Source organism: Canis aureus, chromosome 28 (assembly GCF_053574225.1).
Source record: "Canis aureus isolate CA01 chromosome 28, VMU_Caureus_v.1.0, whole genome shotgun sequence".
Classification (NCBI taxonomy): domain Eukaryota; kingdom Metazoa; phylum Chordata; class Mammalia; order Carnivora; family Canidae; genus Canis; species Canis aureus.
Window position 1 is genome coordinate 42275092 of NC_135638.1, and position 21584 is coordinate 42296675.

Consider the following 21584-nt stretch of genomic DNA (forward strand, 5'->3'; position numbering starts at 1 on the left):
ATTCGGTTCGATTATTTTCAATTTGATTCTATTCGATTCGATTTTTCTCAATTCTATTCTGTTCTTTTCGATTCAATTCGATTATATTCGATTCAATTCGATTGGTTTATATTCGATTCGATTCGATGGGAATCGATTATTTTTTATTCGATTCGATTTGATTCAATTATTTTCAATTCAATTCTATTCGATTATTTTCATTTCAATTCGATTCGATTCGATTTGATTATAATGAATTCTTTTCAATTCTATTTGAATACTTTTAATTCAATTCGATTCGATTATTTTTGATTCGATTCTATTTTTTCGATTTGATTATTTTCGATTCAATTTGATTCGATTCGATTCGATTCGATTATTTTCAATTTGATTCTATTCGATTCGATTCAATTCTTTTCTATTCTATTCGTATCACCTCGATTCTTTTCGATTCGATTATTTTAGATTCGATTCGATTATTTTCAATTTGATTTGATTATTTTTGATTCGATTCGATTCTTTTCAATTCAATTCGATTCTTTTCGATTCGATTCGATTACTTTCAATTCTCTTCTTTTCCATTATTTTCGATTCAATTCGATGTGAATCGATTATTTTTGAATCTATTCGTTTCAATTCGATTCGATTCAATTTGATTAGATTCGATTATTTTAGATTCGATTCGAATCGATTCCATTAATTTTTATTCGATTCGATAATTTTTTATTCAATTCGATTATTTTCGATTCGATTCGATGGATTCGATTCGTTTATTTTCGATTCTATTTGATTATTTTTGATTCGATTCGATTCTTTTCAATTTGATTCGATTCTTTTCGATTCGACTCGATTTTTTTCGATTCGATACGATTCTTTTCCATTCGATTCGATTCTTTTCGATTCGATTCATTCGAATAATCTAATCAAATCAAATTGAATCGAAAAGATTTGATTCGAATCGAATAGAAGAGAATCGAATCGAATTGAATTGAAAGAATCGAATCGAATCAAATCGAAAAGAATCGAATCGAATCAAATCAAAAAGAATCTAAACGAATTGAAAAAATCGAATCGAATTTAATACAATCGAAAAGAATCGAATCGAAAGAATCGAATCAAATCGACAAAAATTGAATCAAATTGAATTGAATCGAACATTATCGAATCAAATGACATCGAAAAGAAGCGAATCGAAAAGAATCGAATCCAATAGAAAAGAATCGAATCGAATTGAATCAAATTGAAAGGAATCGAATCAACAAAAAGAATCGAAACCAATTGAAAAAGATCGATTCGATTCGATTAATTTCAATTCAATTCGATTATTTTTGATTCAATTCCATTCGATTCGATTCTTTTCTATTCGATTCGATTATTTTTGATTCTATTCGATTCTTTTCGATTCGATTAATTTCGATTCGATTTGATTCGATTCTTTTCAATTTGATTTGATTATTTTCTTTTTTTAATTTTTAAATTTATTTATGATAGTCACACACAGAGAGAGAGAGAGGCAGAGACACAGACAGAGGGAGAAGCAGGCTCCATGCACCGGGAGCCCAACGTGGGATTCAATCCCAGATCTCCAGAATCACGCCCTGGGCCAAAGGCAGGCTCTAAACTGCTGCGCCACCCAGGGATCCCCAATTTGATTATTTTCTATTCAATTCTATTCTATTCAATTATTTTCGGTTCAATTCGGTTTGATTATTTTTTAATTGATTTGATTCTTTTCGATTCGATTCGATTATTTTCGATTCGAATCAATTCGATTCTTTTCGAGTCTGTTATTTTAGATTCGATTTGATTTTTTGATTCGATTTGATTCTTTTCGATTCGAATCGATTCGATTCTTTTCGATTCGATTCTTTTCAATTCGATTCGATTCTTTTCGATTCGATTCGATTCGATTATATTTGATTCAATTCGATTGGCTTAGATTCGATTCGATTCGATGGGAATCGATTATTTTTGATTCAATTTGATGGGATTCGATTCTTTTCGATTTGATTCGATTCTTTTTGATTTGACTCCATTTTTTCGATTCAATTAGATTCTTTTGGATTCGTAACGATTCTTTTCCATTCGATTCGATTCTTTTCGATTTGATTCGATTCGATTCTTTTCAATTCGATTCATTCAAATAATCGAATCAAATCAAATTGAATCGAAAAGATTTGATTCGAATCGAATAGAAAAGAATCGAATCTAATTGAATCGAATCAAAAAGAATCAAATCGAATTGAATCTAATCGAAAAGAATCGAATTGAATCGAATCAAAAAGATCTACACGAATTGAAAAAAATGGAATCAAATCGAATAGAATCGAAAAGAATCGAATCGAATCGAAAGAATCGAATCAAATCGACAAAAATCAAATCAAATTGAATTGAATCGAACAGAATTGAATCGAATGACATCGAAAAGAAGCGAATCGAAAAGAATCGAATCCAATAGAAAAGAACCGAATCGAATTGAATCAAATCGAAAGGAATCGAATAAAATCAAAAATAATCAAAACGAATTGAAAAATCGAATCGATTTGATTAATTTCGGTTCGATTCGATTATTTTTGATTCAATTCGTTTTGATTCGATTATTTTCTATTCGATTTGATTATTTTTGATTCGATTCGATTCTTTTCGATTCGATTAATTTCGATTCGATTTGATTCGATTCTTTTCAATTCGATTTGATTTTCTTTTTTTTTAATTTTTAAATTTAGTTTTGATAGTCACACAGAGAGAGAGAGAGAGGCAAAGACACAGACAGAGGGAGAAGCAGGCTCCATGCACCGGGAGCCCAACGTGGGATTCAATCCCAGATCTCCAGAATCACGCCCTGGGCCAAAGGCAGGCGCTAAACCGCTGCGCCACCCAGGGATCCCCGATTTGATTATTTTCTATTCAATTCTATTCTATTCGATTATTTTCAGTTCGATTCGATTGCATTTGATTCGATTATTTTCGATTCAATTCGGTTTGATTATTTTTGAATTGATTTGATTCTTTTCGATTTAAATCGATTCGATTCTTTTCGATTCCATTATTTTATTTTTTTTTAAACTAGATTAATTATTTATTTATTTATTTATGATAGTCACAGAGAGAGAGAGGCAGAGACATAGGCAGAGGGAGAAGCAGGCTCTATGCACCGGGAGCCCGATGTGGGATTCGATCCAGGGTCTCCAGGATTGCGCCCTGGGCCAAAGGCAGGCGCCAAACTGCTGCGCCACCCAGGGATCCCTGATTCCATTATTCTAGATTTGATTCGATTTTTTGATTCGATTCGATTATTTTTGATTCAATTCGATTGGATTATTTTCGATTCGGTTCTATTCGAACCGATTATTTTCGATTCAATTCGATTCGATGCGATTATTTTCCATTTGATTCGATTATTTTCGATTCGATTTGATTAATTTTGATTCGATACGATTATTTTCAATTCAATTCAATACAATTTGATTATTTCTTATTCTATTTGATTGGATTCGATTCGATTTTTTTGATTCGATTCGATTATTTTTTATTAGATTCAATTCTTTTCGATTCGATTCGATTTGATTCTATTCGATTATTTTCGATTCAATTCGGTTCGATTCGAATCGATTATTTTCGATTCAATTCAATTCGATTCGGTTCGATAATTTTCGATTTGATTCGATTATTTTGTATTCGATTCAATTCGATTCGAATCGAGTATTTTCGATTCGATTATATGCGAATCAGTTTGGTTCGATTCGATTCGATTATTTTCGATTCAAATCAGTTCGATTCGATTATTTTAGATTCAATTCGGTTCGATTGGGTTTGATTATTTTCGATTTGATTCGATTCGATTCGATTATTTTCGATTCGATTCTATTGGATTCGTTTAGATTATTTTCAATTCGATTCGATTCTTCAATTCGATTCGATTATTTTCGATTCACTTCATTTCTATTATTTCCGGTTCGATTCGATGCGAATCTTTTCGATTTGATTATTTTCGATTTGATTATTTTCGATTCGATTCGATTCTTTTCAATTCGATTCGAATCCTTTCGATTCGGTTCGATTATTTTCGCTTCAAATCAATTCTTTTCGATTTGATTCTTTTCCTTTTTTAAATTTCTTTTACAGATTTTATTTAGTTATTCATAGAGACACAGCTAGAGAGAGAGAGGCAGAGACACAGGCAGAGGGAGAAGCAGGCTCCATCCAGGGAGCCTGATGTGTGACTCAATCCCGGGTCTCCAGGATCACACCCTGGGCTGCAGGCAGCGCTAAACCGCTGCGCCACTGGGGCTGCCCTTTATTCTATTTTTTTCGATTCGATTCAATATTTTTGATTCGAATCGACTTGATTCTTTTTGATTTGATTATTTTAGATTCGATTCGGTTCGATTATTTTCAATTTGATTCTATTCGATTCGATTTTTCTCAATTCTATTCTGTTCTTTTCGATTCAATTCGATTATATTCGATTCAATTCGATTGGTTTATATTCGATTCGATTCGATGGGAATCGATTATTTTTTATTCGATTCGATTTGATTCAATTATTTTCAATTCAATTCTATTCGATTATTTTCATTTCAATTCGATTCGATTCGATTTGATTATAATGAATTCTTTTCAATTCTATTTGAATACTTTTAATTCAATTCGATTCGATTATTTTTGATTCGATTCTATTTTTTCGATTTGATTATTTTCGATTCAATTTGATTCGATTCGATTCGATTCGATTATTTTCAATTTGATTCTATTCGATTCGATTCAATTCTTTTCTATTCTATTCGTATCACCTCGATTCTTTTCGATTCGATTATTTTAGATTCGATTCGATTATTTTCAATTTGATTTGATTATTTTTGATTCGATTCGATTCTTTTCAATTCAATTCGATTCTTTTCGATTCGATTCGATTACTTTCAATTCTCTTCTTTTCCATTATTTTCGATTCAATTCGATGTGAATCGATTATTTTTGAATCTATTCGTTTCAATTCGATTCGATTCAATTTGATTAGATTCGATTATTTTAGATTCGATTCGAATCGATTCCATTAATTTTTATTCGATTCGATAATTTTTTATTCAATTCGATTATTTTCGATTCGATTCGATGGATTCGATTCGTTTATTTTCGATTCTATTTGATTATTTTTGATTCGATTCGATTCTTTTCAATTTGATTCGATTCTTTTCGATTCGACTCGATTTTTTTCGATTCGATACGATTCTTTTCCATTCGATTCGATTCTTTTCGATTCGATTCATTCGAATAATCTAATCAAATCAAATTGAATCGAAAAGATTTGATTCGAATCGAATAGAAGAGAATCGAATCGAATCGAATTGAAAGAATCGAATCGAATCAAATCGAAAAGAATCGAATCGAATCAAATCAAAAAGAATCTAAACGAATTGAAAAAATCGAATCGAATTTAATACAATCGAAAAGAATCGAATCGAAAGAATCGAATCAAATCGACAAAAATTGAATCAAATTGAATTGAATCGAACATTATCGAATCAAATGACATCGAAAAGAAGCGAATCGAAAAGAATCGAATCCAATAGAAAAGAATCGAATCGAATTGAATCAAATTGAAAGGAATCGAATCAACAAAAAGAATCGAAACCAATTGAAAAAGATCGATTCGATTCGATTAATTTCAATTCAATTCGATTATTTTTGATTCAATTCCATTCGATTCGATTCTTTTCTATTCGATTCGATTATTTTTGATTCTATTCGATTCTTTTCGATTCGATTAATTTCGATTCGATTTGATTCGATTCTTTTCAATTTGATTTGATTATTTTCTTTTTTTAATTTTTAAATTTATTTATGATAGTCACACAGAGAGAGAGAGAGAGGCAGAGACACAGACAGAGGGAGAAGCAGGCTCCATGCACCGGGAGCCCAACGTGGGATTCAATCCCAGATCTCCAGAATCACGCCCTGGGCCAAAGGCAGGCTCTAAACTGCTGCGCCACCCAGGGATCCCCAATTTGATTATTTTCTATTCAATTCTATTCTATTCAATTATTTTCGGTTCAATTCGGTTTGATTATTTTTTAATTGATTTGATTCTTTTCGATTCGATTCGATTATTTTCGATTCGAATCAATTCGATTCTTTTCGAGTCTGTTATTTTAGATTCGATTTGATTTTTTGATTCGATTTGATTCTTTTCGATTCGAATCGATTCGATTCTTTTCGATTCGATTATTTTCAATTCGATTCGATTCTTTTCGATTCGATTCGATTCGATTATATTTGATTCAATTCGATTGGCTTAGATTCGATTCGATTCGATGGGAATCGATTGTTTTTGATTCAATTTGATGGGATTCGATTCTTTTCGATTTGATTCGATTCTTTTTGATTTGACTCCATTTTTTCGATTCAATTAGATTCTTTTGGATTCGTAACGATTCCTTTCCATTCGATTCGATTCTTTTCGATTTGATTCGATTCGATTCTTTTCAATTCGATTCATTCAAATAATCGAATCAAATCAAATTGAATCGAAAAGATTTGATTCGAATCGAATAGAAAAGAATCGAATCTAATTGAATCGAATCAAAAAGAATCAAATCGAATTGAATCTAATCGAAAAGAATCGAATTGAATCGAATCAAAAAGATCTACACGAATTGAAAAAAATGGAATCAAATCGAATAGAATCGAAAAGAATCGAATCGAATCGAAAGAATCGAATCAAATCGACAAAAATCAAATCAAATTGAATTGAATCGAACAGAATTGAATCGAATGACATCGAAAAGAAGCGAATCGAAAAGAATCGAATCCAATAGAAAAGAACCGAATCGAATTGAATCAAATCGAAAGGAATCGAATAAAACCAAAAATAATCAAAACGAATTGAAAAATCGAATCGATTTGATTAATTTCGGTTCGATTCGATTATTTTTGATTCAATTCGTTTTGATTCGATTATTTTCTATTCGATTTGATTATTTTTGATTCGATTCGATTCTTTTCGATTCGATTAATTTCGATTCGATTTGATTCGATTCTTTTCAATTCGATTTGATTTTCTTTTTTTTTAATTTTTAAATTTAGTTTTGATAGTCACACAGAGAGAGAGAGAGAGGCAAAGACACAGACAGAGGGAGAAGCAGGCTCCATGCACCGGGAGCCCAACGTGGGATTCAATCCCAGATCTCCAGAATCACGCCCTGGGCCAAAGGCAGGCGCTAAACCGCTGCGCCACCCAGGGATCCCCGATTTGATTATTTTCTATTCAATTCTATTCTATTCGATTATTTTCAGTTCGATTCGATTGCATTTGATTCGATTATTTTCGATTCAATTCGGTTTGATTATTTTTGAATTGATTTGATTCTTTTCGATTTAAATCGATTCGATTCTTTTCGATTCCATTATTTTATTTTTTTTTAAACTAGATTAATTATTTATTTATTTATTTATGATAGTCACAGAGAGAGAGAGGCAGAGACATAGGCAGAGGGAGAAGCAGGCTCTATGCACCGGGAGCCCGATGTGGGATTCGATCCAGGGTCTCCAGGATTGCGCCCTGGGCCAAAGGCAGGCGCCAAACTGCTGCGCCACCCAGGGATCCCTGATTCCATTATTCTAGATTTGATTCGATTTTTTGATTCGATTCGATTATTTTTGATTCAATTCGATTGGATTATTTTCGATTCGGTTCTATTCGAACCGATTATTTTCGATTCAATTCGATTCGATGCGATTATTTTCCATTTGATTCGATTATTTTCGATTCGATTTGATTAATTTTGATTCGATACGATTATTTTCAATTCAATTCAATACAATTTGATTATTTCTTATTCTATTTGATTGGATTCGATTCGATTTTTTTGATTCGATTCGATTATTTTTTATTAGATTCAATTCTTTTCGATTCGATTCGATTTGATTCTATTCGATTATTTTCGATTCAATTCGGTTCGATTCGAATCGATTATTTTCGATTCAATTCAATTCGATTCGGTTCGATAATTTTCGATTTGATTCGATTATTTTGTATTCGATTCAATTCGATTCGAATCGAGTATTTTCGATTCGATTATATGCGAATCAGTTTGGTTCGATTCGATTCGATTATTTTCGATTCAAATCAGTTCGATTCGATTATTTTAGATTCAATTCGGTTCGATTGGGTTTGATTATTTTCGATTTGATTCGATTCGATTCGATTATTTTCGATTCGATTCTATTGGATTCGTTTAGATTATTTTCAATTCGATTCGATTCTTCAATTCGATTCGATTATTTTCGATTCACTTCATTTCTATTATTTCCGGTTCGATTCGATGCGAATCTTTTCGATTTGATTATTTTCGATTTGATTATTTTCGATTCGATTCGATTCTTTTCAATTCGATTCGAATCCTTTCGATTCGGTTCGATTATTTTCGCTTCAAATCAATTCTTTTCGATTTGATTCTTTTCCTTTTTTAAATTTCTTTTACAGATTTTATTTAGTTATTCATAGAGACACAGCTAGAGAGAGAGAGGCAGAGACACAGGCAGAGGGAGAAGCAGGCTCCATCCAGGGAGCCTGATGTGTGACTCAATCCCGGGTCTCCAGGATCACACCCTGGGCTGCAGGCAGCGCTAAACCGCTGCGCCACTGGGGCTGCCCTTTATTCTATTTTTTTCGATTCGATTCAATATTTTTGATTCGAATCGACTTGATTCTTTTTGATTTGATTATTTTAGATTCGATTCGGTTCGATTATTTTCAATTTGATTCTATTCGATTCGATTTTTCTCAATTCTATTCTGTTCTTTTCGATTCAATTCGATTATATTCGATTCAATTCGATTGGTTTATATTCGATTCGATTCGATGGGAATCGATTATTTTTTATTCGATTCGATTTGATTCAATTATTTTCAATTCAATTCTATTCGATTATTTTCATTTCAATTCGATTCGATTCGATTTGATTATAATGAATTCTTTTCAATTCTATTTGAATACTTTTAATTCAATTCGATTCGATTATTTTTGATTCGATTCTATTTTTTCGATTTGATTATTTTCGATTCAATTTGATTCGATTCGATTCGATTCGATTATTTTCAATTTGATTCTATTCGATTCGATTCAATTCTTTTCTATTCTATTCGTATCACCTCGATTCTTTTCGATTCGATTATTTTAGATTCGATTCGATTATTTTCAATTTGATTTGATTATTTTTGATTCGATTCGATTCTTTTCAATTCAATTCGATTCTTTTCGATTCGATTCGATTACTTTCAATTCTCTTCTTTTCCATTATTTTCGATTCAATTCGATGTGAATCGATTATTTTTGAATCTATTCGTTTCAATTCGATTCGATTCAATTTGATTAGATTCGATTATTTTAGATTCGATTCGAATCGATTCCATTAATTTTTATTCGATTCGATAATTTTTTATTCAATTCGATTATTTTCGATTCGATTCGATGGATTCGATTCGTTTATTTTCGATTCTATTTGATTATTTTTGATTCGATTCGATTCTTTTCAATTTGATTCGATTCTTTTCGATTCGACTCGATTTTTTTCGATTCGATACGATTCTTTTCCATTCGATTCGATTCTTTTCGATTCGATTCATTCGAATAATCTAATCAAATCAAATTGAATCGAAAAGATTTGATTCGAATCGAATAGAAGAGAATCGAATCGAATCGAATTGAAAGAATCGAATCGAATCAAATCGAAAAGAATCGAATCGAATCAAATCAAAAAGAATCTAAACGAATTGAAAAAATCGAATCGAATTTAATACAATCGAAAAGAATCGAATCGAAAGAATCGAATCAAATCGACAAAAATTGAATCAAATTGAATTGAATCGAACATTATCGAATCAAATGACATCGAAAAGAAGCGAATCGAAAAGAATCGAATCCAATAGAAAAGAATCGAATCGAATTGAATCAAATTGAAAGGAATCGAATCAACAAAAAGAATCGAAACCAATTGAAAAAGATCGATTCGATTCGATTAATTTCAATTCAATTCGATTATTTTTGATTCAATTCCATTCGATTCGATTCTTTTCTATTCGATTCGATTATTTTTGATTCTATTCGATTCTTTTCGATTCGATTAATTTCGATTCGATTTGATTCGATTCTTTTCAATTTGATTTGATTATTTTCTTTTTTTAATTTTTAAATTTATTTATGATAGTCACACAGAGAGAGAGAGAGAGGCAGAGACACAGACAGAGGGAGAAGCAGGCTCCATGCACCGGGAGCCCAACGTGGGATTCAATCCCAGATCTCCAGAATCACGCCCTGGGCCAAAGGCAGGCTCTAAACTGCTGCGCCACCCAGGGATCCCCAATTTGATTATTTTCTATTCAATTCTATTCTATTCAATTATTTTCGGTTCAATTCGGTTTGATTATTTTTTAATTGATTTGATTCTTTTCGATTCGATTCGATTATTTTCGATTCGAATCAATTCGATTCTTTTCGAGTCTGTTATTTTAGATTCGATTTGATTTTTTGATTCGATTTGATTCTTTTCGATTCGAATCGATTCGATTCTTTTCGATTCGATTATTTTCAATTCGATTCGATTCTTTTCGATTCGATTCGATTCGATTATATTTGATTCAATTCGATTGGCTTAGATTCGATTCGATTCGATGGGAATCGATTGTTTTTGATTCAATTTGATGGGATTCGATTCTTTTCGATTTGATTCGATTCTTTTTGATTTGACTCCATTTTTTCGATTCAATTAGATTCTTTTGGATTCGTAAGGATTCCTTTCCATTCGATTCGATTCTTTTCGATTTGATTCGATTCGATTCTTTTCAATTCGATTCATTCAAATAATCGAATCAAATCAAATTGAATCGAAAAGATTTGATTCGAATCGAATAGAAAAGAATCGAATCTAATTGAATCGAATCAAAAAGAATCAAATCGAATTGAATCTAATCGAAAAGAATCGAATTGAATCGAATCAAAAAGATCTACACGAATTGAAAAAAATGGAATCAAATCGAATAGAATCGAAAAGAATCGAATCGAATCGAAAGAATCGAATCAAATCGACAAAAATCAAATCAAATTGAATTGAATCGAACAGAATTGAATCGAATGACATCGAAAAGAAGCGAATCGAAAAGAATCGAATCCAATAGAAAAGAACCGAATCGAATTGAATCAAATCGAAAGGAATCGAATAAAATCAAAAATAATCAAAACGAATTGAAAAATCGAATCGATTTGATTAATTTCGGTTCGATTCGATTATTTTTGATTCAATTCGTTTTGATTCGATTATTTTCTATTCGATTTGATTATTTTTGATTCGATTCGATTCTTTTCGATTCGATTAATTTCGATTCGATTTGATTCGATTCTTTTCAATTCGATTTGATTTTCTTTTTTTTTAATTTTTAAATTTAGTTTTGATAGTCACACAGAGAGAGAGAGAGAGGCAAAGACACAGACAGAGGGAGAAGCAGGCTCCATGCACCGGGAGCCCAACGTGGGATTCAATCCCAGATCTCCAGAATCACGCCCTGGGCCAAAGGCAGGCGCTAAACCGCTGCGCCACCCAGGGATCCCCGATTTGATTATTTTCTATTCAATTCTATTCTATTCGATTATTTTCAGTTCGATTCGATTGCATTTGATTCGATTATTTTCGATTCAATTCGGTTTGATTATTTTTGAATTGATTTGATTCTTTTCGATTTAAATCGATTCGATTCTTTTCGATTCCATTATTTTATTTTTTTTTTAACTAGATTATTTATTTATTTATTTATTTATGATAGTCACAGAGAGAGAGAGGCAGAGACATAGGCAGAGGGAGAAGCAGGCTCTATGCACCGGGAGCCCGATGTGGGATTCGATCCAGGGTCTCCAGGATTGCGCCCTGGGCCAAAGGCAGGCGCCAAACTGCTGCGCCACCCAGGGATCCCTGATTCCATTATTCTAGATTTGATTCGATTTTTTGATTCGATTCGATTATTTTTGATTCAATTCGATTGGATTATTTTCGATTCGGTTCTATTCGAACCGATTATTTTCGATTCAATTCGATTCGATGCGATTATTTTCCATTTGATTCGATTATTTTCGATTCGATTTGATTAATTTTGATTCGATACGATTATTTTCAATTCAATTCAATACAATTTGATTATTTCTTATTCTATTTGATTGGATTCGATTCGATTTTTTTGATTCGATTCGATTATTTTTTATTAGATTCAATTCTTTTCGATTCGATTCGATTTGATTCTATTCGATTATTTTCGATTCAATTCGGTTCGATTCGAATCGATTATTTTCGATTCAATTCAATTCGATTCGGTTCGATAATTTTCGATTTGATTCGATTATTTTGTATTCGATTCAATTCGATTCGAATCGAGTATTTTCGATTCGATTATATGCGAATCAGTTTGGTTCGATTCGATTCGATTATTTTCGATTCAAATCAGTTCGATTCGATTATTTTAGATTCAATTCGGTTCGATTGGGTTTGATTATTTTCGATTTGATTCGATTCGATTCGATTATTTTCGATTCGATTCTATTGGATTCGTTTAGATTATTTTCAATTCGATTCGATTCTTCAATTCGATTCGATTATTTTCGATTCACTTCATTTCTATTATTTCCGGTTCGATTCGATGCGAATCTTTTCGATTTGATTATTTTCGATTTGATTATTTTCGATTCGATTCGATTCTTTTCAATTCGATTCGAATCCTTTCGATTCGGTTCGATTATTTTCGCTTCAAATCAATTCTTTTCGATTTGATTCTTTTCCTTTTTTAAATTTCTTTTACAGATTTTATTTAGTTATTCATAGAGACACAGCTAGAGAGAGAGAGGCAGAGACACAGGCAGAGGGAGAAGCAGGCTCCATCCAGGGAGCCTGATGTGTGACTCAATCCCGGGTCTCCAGGATCACACCCTGGGCTGCAGGCAGCGCTAAACCGCTGCGCCACTGGGGCTGCCCTTTATTCTATTTTTTTCGATTCGATTCAATATTTTTGATTCGAATCGACTTGATTCTTTTTGATTTGATTATTTTAGATTCGATTCGGTTCGATTATTTTCAATTTGATTCTATTCGATTCGATTTTTCTCAATTCTATTCTGTTCTTTTCGATTCAATTCGATTATATTCGATTCAATTCGATTGGTTTATATTCGATTCGATTCGATGGGAATCGATTATTTTTTATTCGATTCGATTTGATTCAATTATTTTCAATTCAATTCTATTCGATTATTTTCATTTCAATTCGATTCGATTCGATTTGATTATAATGAATTCTTTTCAATTCTATTTGAATACTTTTAATTCAATTCGATTCGATTATTTTTGATTCGATTCTATTTTTTCGATTTGATTATTTTCGATTCAATTTGATTCGATTCGATTCGATTCGATTATTTTCAATTTGATTCTATTCGATTCGATTCAATTCTTTTCTATTCTATTCGTATCACCTCGATTCTTTTCGATTCGATTATTTTAGATTCGATTCGATTATTTTCAATTTGATTTGATTATTTTTGATTCGATTCGATTCTTTTCAATTCAATTCGATTCTTTTCGATTCGATTCGATTACTTTCAATTCTCTTCTTTTCCATTATTTTCGATTCAATTCGATGTGAATCGATTATTTTTGAATCTATTCGTTTCAATTCGATTCGATTCAATTTGATTAGATTCGATTATTTTAGATTCGATTCGAATCGATTCCATTAATTTTTATTCGATTCGATAATTTTTTATTCAATTCGATTATTTTCGATTCGATTCGATGGATTCGATTCGTTTATTTTCGATTCTATTTGATTATTTTTGATTCGATTCGATTCTTTTCAATTTGATTCGATTCTTTTCGATTCGACTCGATTTTTTTCGATTCGATACGATTCTTTTCCATTCGATTCGATTCTTTTCGATTCGATTCATTCGAATAATCTAATCAAATCAAATTGAATCGAAAAGATTTGATTCGAATCGAATAGAAGAGAATCGAATCGAATCGAATTGAAAGAATCGAATCGAATCAAATCGAAAAGAATCGAATCGAATCAATTCAAAAAGAATCTAAACGAATTGAAAAAATCGAATCGAATTTAATACAATCGAAAAGAATCGAATCGAAAGAATCGAATCAAATCGACAAAAATTGAATCAAATTGAATTGAATCGAACATTATCGAATCAAATGACATCGAAAAGAAGCGAATCGAAAAGAATCGAATCCAATAGAAAAGAATCGAATCGAATTGAATCAAATTGAAAGGAATCGAATCAACAAAAAGAATCGAAACCAATTGAAAAAGATCGATTCGATTCGATTAATTTCAATTCAATTCGATTATTTTTGATTCAATTCCATTCGATTCGATTCTTTTCTATTCGATTCGATTATTTTTGATTCTATTCGATTCTTTTCGATTCGATTAATTTCGATTCGATTTGATTCGATTCTTTTCAATTTGATTTGATTATTTTCTTTTTTTAATTTTTAAATTTATTTATGATAGTCACACAGAGAGAGAGAGAGAGGCAGAGACACAGACAGAGGGAGAAGCAGGCTCCATGCACCGGGAGCCCAACGTGGGATTCAATCCCAGATCTCCAGAATCACGCCCTGGGCCAAAGGCAGGCTCTAAACTGCTGCGCCACCCAGGGATCCCCAATTTGATTATTTTCTATTCAATTCTATTCTATTCAATTATTTTCGGTTCAATTCGGTTTGATTATTTTTTAATTGATTTGATTCTTTTCGATTCGATTCGATTATTTTCGATTCGAATCAATTCGATTCTTTTCGAGTCTGTTATTTTAGATTCGATTTGATTTTTTGATTCGATTTGATTCTTTTCGATTCGATTCGATTCGATTATATTTGATTCAATTCGATTGGCTTAGATTCGATTCGATTCGATGGGAATCGATTATTTTTGATTCAATTTGATGGGATTCGATTCTTTTCGATTTGATTCGATTCTTTTTGATTTGACTCCATTTTTTCGATTCAATTAGATTCTTTTGGATTCGTAAGGATTCCTTTCCATTCGATTCGATTCTTTTCGATTTGATTCGATTCGATTCTTTTCAATTCGATTCATTCAAATAATCGAATCAAATCAAATTGAATCGAAAAGATTTGATTCGAATCGAATAGAAAAGAATCGAATCTAATTGAATCGAATCAAAAAGAATCAAATCGAATTGAATCTAATCGAAAAGAATCGAATTGAATCGAATCAAAAAGATCTACACGAATTGAAAAAAATGGAATCAAATCGAATAGAATCGAAAAGAATCGAATCGAATCGAAAGAATCGAATCAAATCGACAAAAATCAAATCAAATTGAATTGAATCGAACAGAATTGAATCGAATGACATCGAAAAGAAGCGAATCGAAAAGAATCGAATCCAATAGAAAAGAACCGAATCGAATTGAATCAAATCGAAAGGAATCGAATAAAATCAAAAATAATCAAAACGAATTGAAAAATCGAATCGATTTGATTAATTTCGGTTCGATTCGATTATTTTTGATTCAATTCGTTTTGATTCGATTATTTTCTATTCGATTTGATTATTTTTGATTCGATTCGATTCTTTTCGATTCGATTAATTTCGATTCGATTTGATTCGATTCTTTTCAATTCGATTTGATTTTCTTTTTTTTTAATTTTTAAATTTAGTTTTGATAGTCACACAGAGAGAGAGAGAGAGGCAAAGACACAGACAGAGGGAGAAGCAGGCTCCATGCACCGGGAGCCCAACGTGGGATTCAATCCCAGATCTCCAGAATCACGCCCTGGGCCAAAGGCAGGCGCTAAACCGCTGCGCCACCCAGGGATCCCCGATTTGATTATTTTCTATTCAATTCTATTCTATTCGATTATTTTCAGTTCGATTCGATTGCATTTGATTCGATTATTTTCGATTCAATTCGGTTTGATTATTTTTGAATTGATTTGATTCTTTTCGATTTAAATCGATTCGATTCTTTTCGATTCCATTATTTTATTTTTTTTTAAACTAGATTAATTATTTATTTATTTATTTATGATAGTCACAGAGAGAGAGAGGCAGAGACATAGGCAGAGGGAGAAGCAGGCTCTATGCACCGGGAGCCCGATGTGGGATTCGATCCAGGGTCTCCAGGATTGCGCCCTGGGCCAAAGGCAGGCGCCAAACTGCTGCGCCACCCAGGGATCCCTGATTCCATTATTCTAGATTTGATTCGATTTTTTGATTCGATTCGATTATTTTTGATTCAATTCGATTGGATTATTTTCGATTCGGTTCTATTCGAACCGATTATTTTCGATTCAATTCGATTCGATGCGATTATTTTCCATTTGATTCGATTATTTTCGATTCGATTTGATTAATTTTGATTCGATACGATTATTTTCAATTCAATTCAATACAATTTGATTATTTCTTATTCTATTTGATTGGATTCGATTCGATTTTTTTGATTCGATTCGATTATTTTTTATTAGATTCAATTCTTTTCGATTCGATTCGATTTGATTCTATTCGATTATTTTCGATTCAATTCGGTTCGATTCGAATCGATTATTTTCGATTCAATTCAATTCGATTCGGTTCGATAATTTTCGATTTGATTCGATTATTTTGTATTCGATTCAATTCGATTCAAATCGAGTATTTTCGATTCGATTATATGCGAATCAGTTTGGTTCGATTCGATTCGATTATTTTCGATTCAAATCAGTTCGATTCGATTATTTTAGATTCAATTCGGTTCGATTGGGTTTGATTATTTTCGATTTGATTCGATTCGATTCGATTATTTTCGATTCGATTCTATTGGATTCGTTTAGATTATTTTCAATTCGATTCGATTCTTCAATTCGATTCGATTATTTTCGATTCACTTCATTTCTATTATTTCCGGTTCGATTCGATGCGAATCTTTTCGATTTGATTATTTTCGATTCGATTCGATTCTTTTCAATTCGATTCGAATCCTTTCGATTCGGTTCGATTATTTTCGCTTCAAATCAATTCTTTTCGATTTGATTCTTTTCCTTTTTTAAATTTCTTTTACAGATTTTATTTAGTTATTCATAGAGACACAGCTAGAGAGAGAGAGGCAGAGACACAGGCAGAGGGAGAAGCAGGCTCCATCCAGGGAGCCTGATGTGTGACTCAATCCCGGGTCTCCAGGATCACACCCTGGGCTGCAGGCAGCGCTAAACCGCTGCGCCACTGGGGCTGCCCTTTATTCTATTTTTTTCGATTCGATTCAATATTTTTGATTCGAATCGACTTGATTCTTTTTGATTTGATTATTTTAGATTCGATTCGGTTCGATTATTTTCAATTTGATTCTATTCGATTCGATTTTTCTCAATTCTATTCTGTTCTTTTCGATTCAATTCGATTATATTCGATTCAATTCGATTGGTTTATATTCGATTCGATTCGATGGGAATCGATTATTTTTTATTCGATTCGATTTGATTCAATTATTTTCAATTCAATTCTATTCGATTATTTTCATTTCAATTCGATTCGATTCGATTTGATTATAATGAATTCTTTTCAATTCTATTTGAATACTTTTAATTCAATTCGATTCGATTATTTTTGATTCGATTCTATTTTTTCGATTTGATTATTTTCGATTCAATTTGATTCGATTCGATTCGATTCGATTATTTTCAATTTGATTCTATTCGATTCGATTCAATTCTTTTCTATTCTATTCGTATCACCTCGATTCTTTTCGATTCGATTATTTTAGATTCGATTCGATTATTTTCAATTTGATTTGATTATTTTTGATTCGATTCGATTCTTTTCAATTCAATTCGATTCTTTTCGATTCGATTCGATTACTTTCAATTCTCTTCTTTTCCATTATTTTCGATTCAATTCGATGTGAATCGATTATTTTTGAATCTATTCGTTTCAATTCGATTCGATTCAATTTGATTAGATTCGATTATTTTAGATTCGATTCGAATCGATTCCATTAATTTTTATTCGATTCGATAATTTTTTATTCAATTCGATTATTTTCGATTCGATTCGATGGATTCGATTCGTTTATTTTCGATTCTATTTGATTATTTTTGATTCGATTCGATTCTTTTCAATTTGATTCGATTCTTTTCGATTCGACTCGATTTTTTTCGATTCGATACGATTCTTTTCCATTCGATTCGATTCTTTTCGATTCGATTCATTCGAATAATCTAATCAAATCAAATTGAATCGAAAAGATTTGATTCGAATCGAATAGAAGAGAATCGAATCGAATCGAATTGAAAGAATCGAATCGAATCAAATCGAAAAGAATCGAATCGAATCAAATCAAAAAGAATCTAAACGAATTGAAAAAATCGAATCGAATTTAATACAATCGAAAAGAATCGAATCGAAAGAATCGAATCAAATCGACAAAAATTGAATCAAATTGAATTGAATCGAACATTATCGAATCAAATGACATCGAAAAGAAGCGAATCGAAAAGAATCGAATCCAATAGAAAAGAATCGAATCGAATTGAATCAAATTGAAAGGAATCGAATCAACAAAAAGAATCGAAACCAATTGAAAAAGATCGATTCGATTCGATTAATTTCAATTCAATTCGATTATTTTTGATTCAATTCCATTCGATTCGATTCTTTTCTATTCGATTCGATTATTTTTGATTCTATTCGATTCTTTTCGATTCGATTAATTTCGATTCGATTTGATTCGATTCTTTTCAATTTGATTTGATTATTTTCTTTTTTTAATTTTTAAATTTATTTATGATAGTCACACACAGAGAGAGAGAGAGGCAGAGACACAGACAGAGGGAGAAGCAGGCTCCATGCACCGGGAGCCCAACGTGGGATTCAATCCCAGATCTCCAGAATCACGCCCTGGGCCAAAGGCAGGCTCTAAACTGCTGCGCCACCCAGGGATCCCCAATTTGATTATTTTCTATTCAATTCTATTCTATTCAATTATTTTCGGTTCAATTCGGTTTGATTATTTTTTAATTGATTTGATTCTTTTCGATTCGATTCGATTATTTTCGATTCGAATCAATTCGATTCTTTTCGAGTCTGTTATTTTAGATTCGATTTGATTTTTTGATTCGATTTGATTCTTTTCGATTCGAATCGATTCGATTCTTTTCGATTCGATTATTTTCAATTCGATTCGATTCTTTTCGATTCGATTATATTTGATTCAATTCGATTGGCTTAGATTCGATTCGATTCGATGGGAATCGATTGTTTTTGATTCAATTTGATGGGATTCGATTCTTTTCGATTTGATTCGATTCTTTTTGATTTGACTCCATTTTTTCGATTCAATTAGATTCTTTTGGATTCGTAACGATTCCTTTCCATTCGATTCGATTCTTTTCGATTTGATTCGATTCGATTCTTTTCAATTCGATTCATTCAAATAATCGAATCAAATCAAATTGAATCGAAAAGATTTGATTCGAATCGAATAGAAAAGAATCGAATCTAATTGAATCGAATCAAAAAGAATCAAATCGAATTGAATCTAATCGAAAAGAATCGAATTGAATCGAATCAAAAAGATCTACACGAATTGAAAAAAATGGAATCAAATCGAATAGAATCGAAAAGAATCGAATCGAATCGAAAGAATCGAATCAAATCGACAAAAATCAAATCAAATTGAATTGAATCGAACAGAATTGAATCGAATGACATCGAAAAGAAGCGAATCGAAAAGAATCGAATCCAATAGAAAAGAACCGAATCGAATTGAATCAAATCGAAAGGAATCGAATAAAACCAAAAATAATCAAAACGAATTGAAAAATCGAATCGATTTGATTAATTTCGGTTCGATTCGATTATTTTTGATTCAATTCGTTTTGATTCGATTATTTTCTATTCGATTTGATTATTTTTGATTCGATTCGATTCTTTTCGATTCGATTAATTTCGATTCGATTTGATTCGATTCTTTTCAATTCGATTTGATTTTCTTTTTTTTTAATTTTTAAATTTAGTTTTGATAGTCACACAGAGAGAGAGAGAGAGGCAAAGACACAGACAGAGGGAGAAGCAGGCTCCATGCACCGGGAGCCCAACGTGGGATTCAATCCCAGATCTCCAGAATCACGCCCTGGGCCAAAGGCAGGCGCTAAACCGCTGCGCCACCCAGGGATCCCCGATTTGATTATTTTCTATTCAATTCTATTCTATTCGATTATTTTCAGTTCGATTCGATTGCATTTGATTCGATTATTTTCGATTCAATTCGGTTTGATTATTTTTGAATTGATTTGATTCTTTTCGATTTAAATCGATTCGATTCTTTTCGATTCCATTATTTTATTTTTTTTTTAAACTAGATTAATTATTTATTTATTTATTTATGATAGTCACAGAGAGAGAGAGGCAGAGACATAGGCAGAGGGAGAAGCAGGCTCTATGCACCGGGAGCCCGATGTGGGATTCGATCCAGGGTCTCCAGGATTGCGCCCTGGGCCAAAGGCAGGCGCCAAACTGCTGCGCCACCCAGGGATCCCTGATTCCATTATTCTAGATTTGATTCGATTTTTTGATTCGATTCGATTATTTTTGATTCAATTCGATTGGATTATTTTCGATTCGGTTCTATTCGAACCGATTATTTTCGATTCAATTCGATTCGATGCGATTATTTTCCATTTGATTCGATTATTTTCGATTCGATTTGATTAATTTTGATTCGATACGATTATTTTCAATTCAATTCAATACAATTTGATTATTTCTTATTCTATTTGATTGGATTCGATTCGATTTTTTTGATTCGATTCGATTATTTTTTATTAGATTCAATTCTTTTCGATTCGATTCGATTTGATTCTATTCGATTATTTTCGATTCAATTCGGTTCGATTCGAATCGATTATTTTCGATTCAATTCAATTCGATTCGGTTCGATAATTTTCGATTTGATTCGATTATTTTGTATTCGATTCAATTCGATTCGAATCGAGTATTTTCGATTCGATTATATGCGAATCAGTTTGGTTCGATTCGATTCGATTATTTTCGATTCAAATCAGTTCGATTCGATTATTTTAGATTCAATTCGGTTCGATTGGGTTTGATTATTTTCGATTTGATTCGATTCGATTCGATTATTTTCGATTCGATTCTATTGGATTCGTTTAGATTATTTTCAATTCGATTCGATTCTTCAATTCGATTCGATTATTTTCGATTCACTTCATTTCTATTATTTCCGGTTCGATTCGATGCGAATCTTTTCGATTTGATTATTTTCGATTTGATTATTTTCGATTCGATTCGATTCTTTTCAATTCGATTCGAATCCTTTCGATTCGGTTCGATTATTTTCGCTTCAAATCAATTCTTTTCGATTTGATTCTTTTCCTTTTTTAAATTTCTTTTACAGATTTTATTTAGTTATTCATAGAGACACAGCTAGAGAGAGAGAGGCAGAGACACAGGCAGAGGGAGAAGCAGGCTCCATCCAGGGAGCCTGATGTGTGACTCAATCCCGGGTCTCCAGGATCACACCCTGGGCTGCA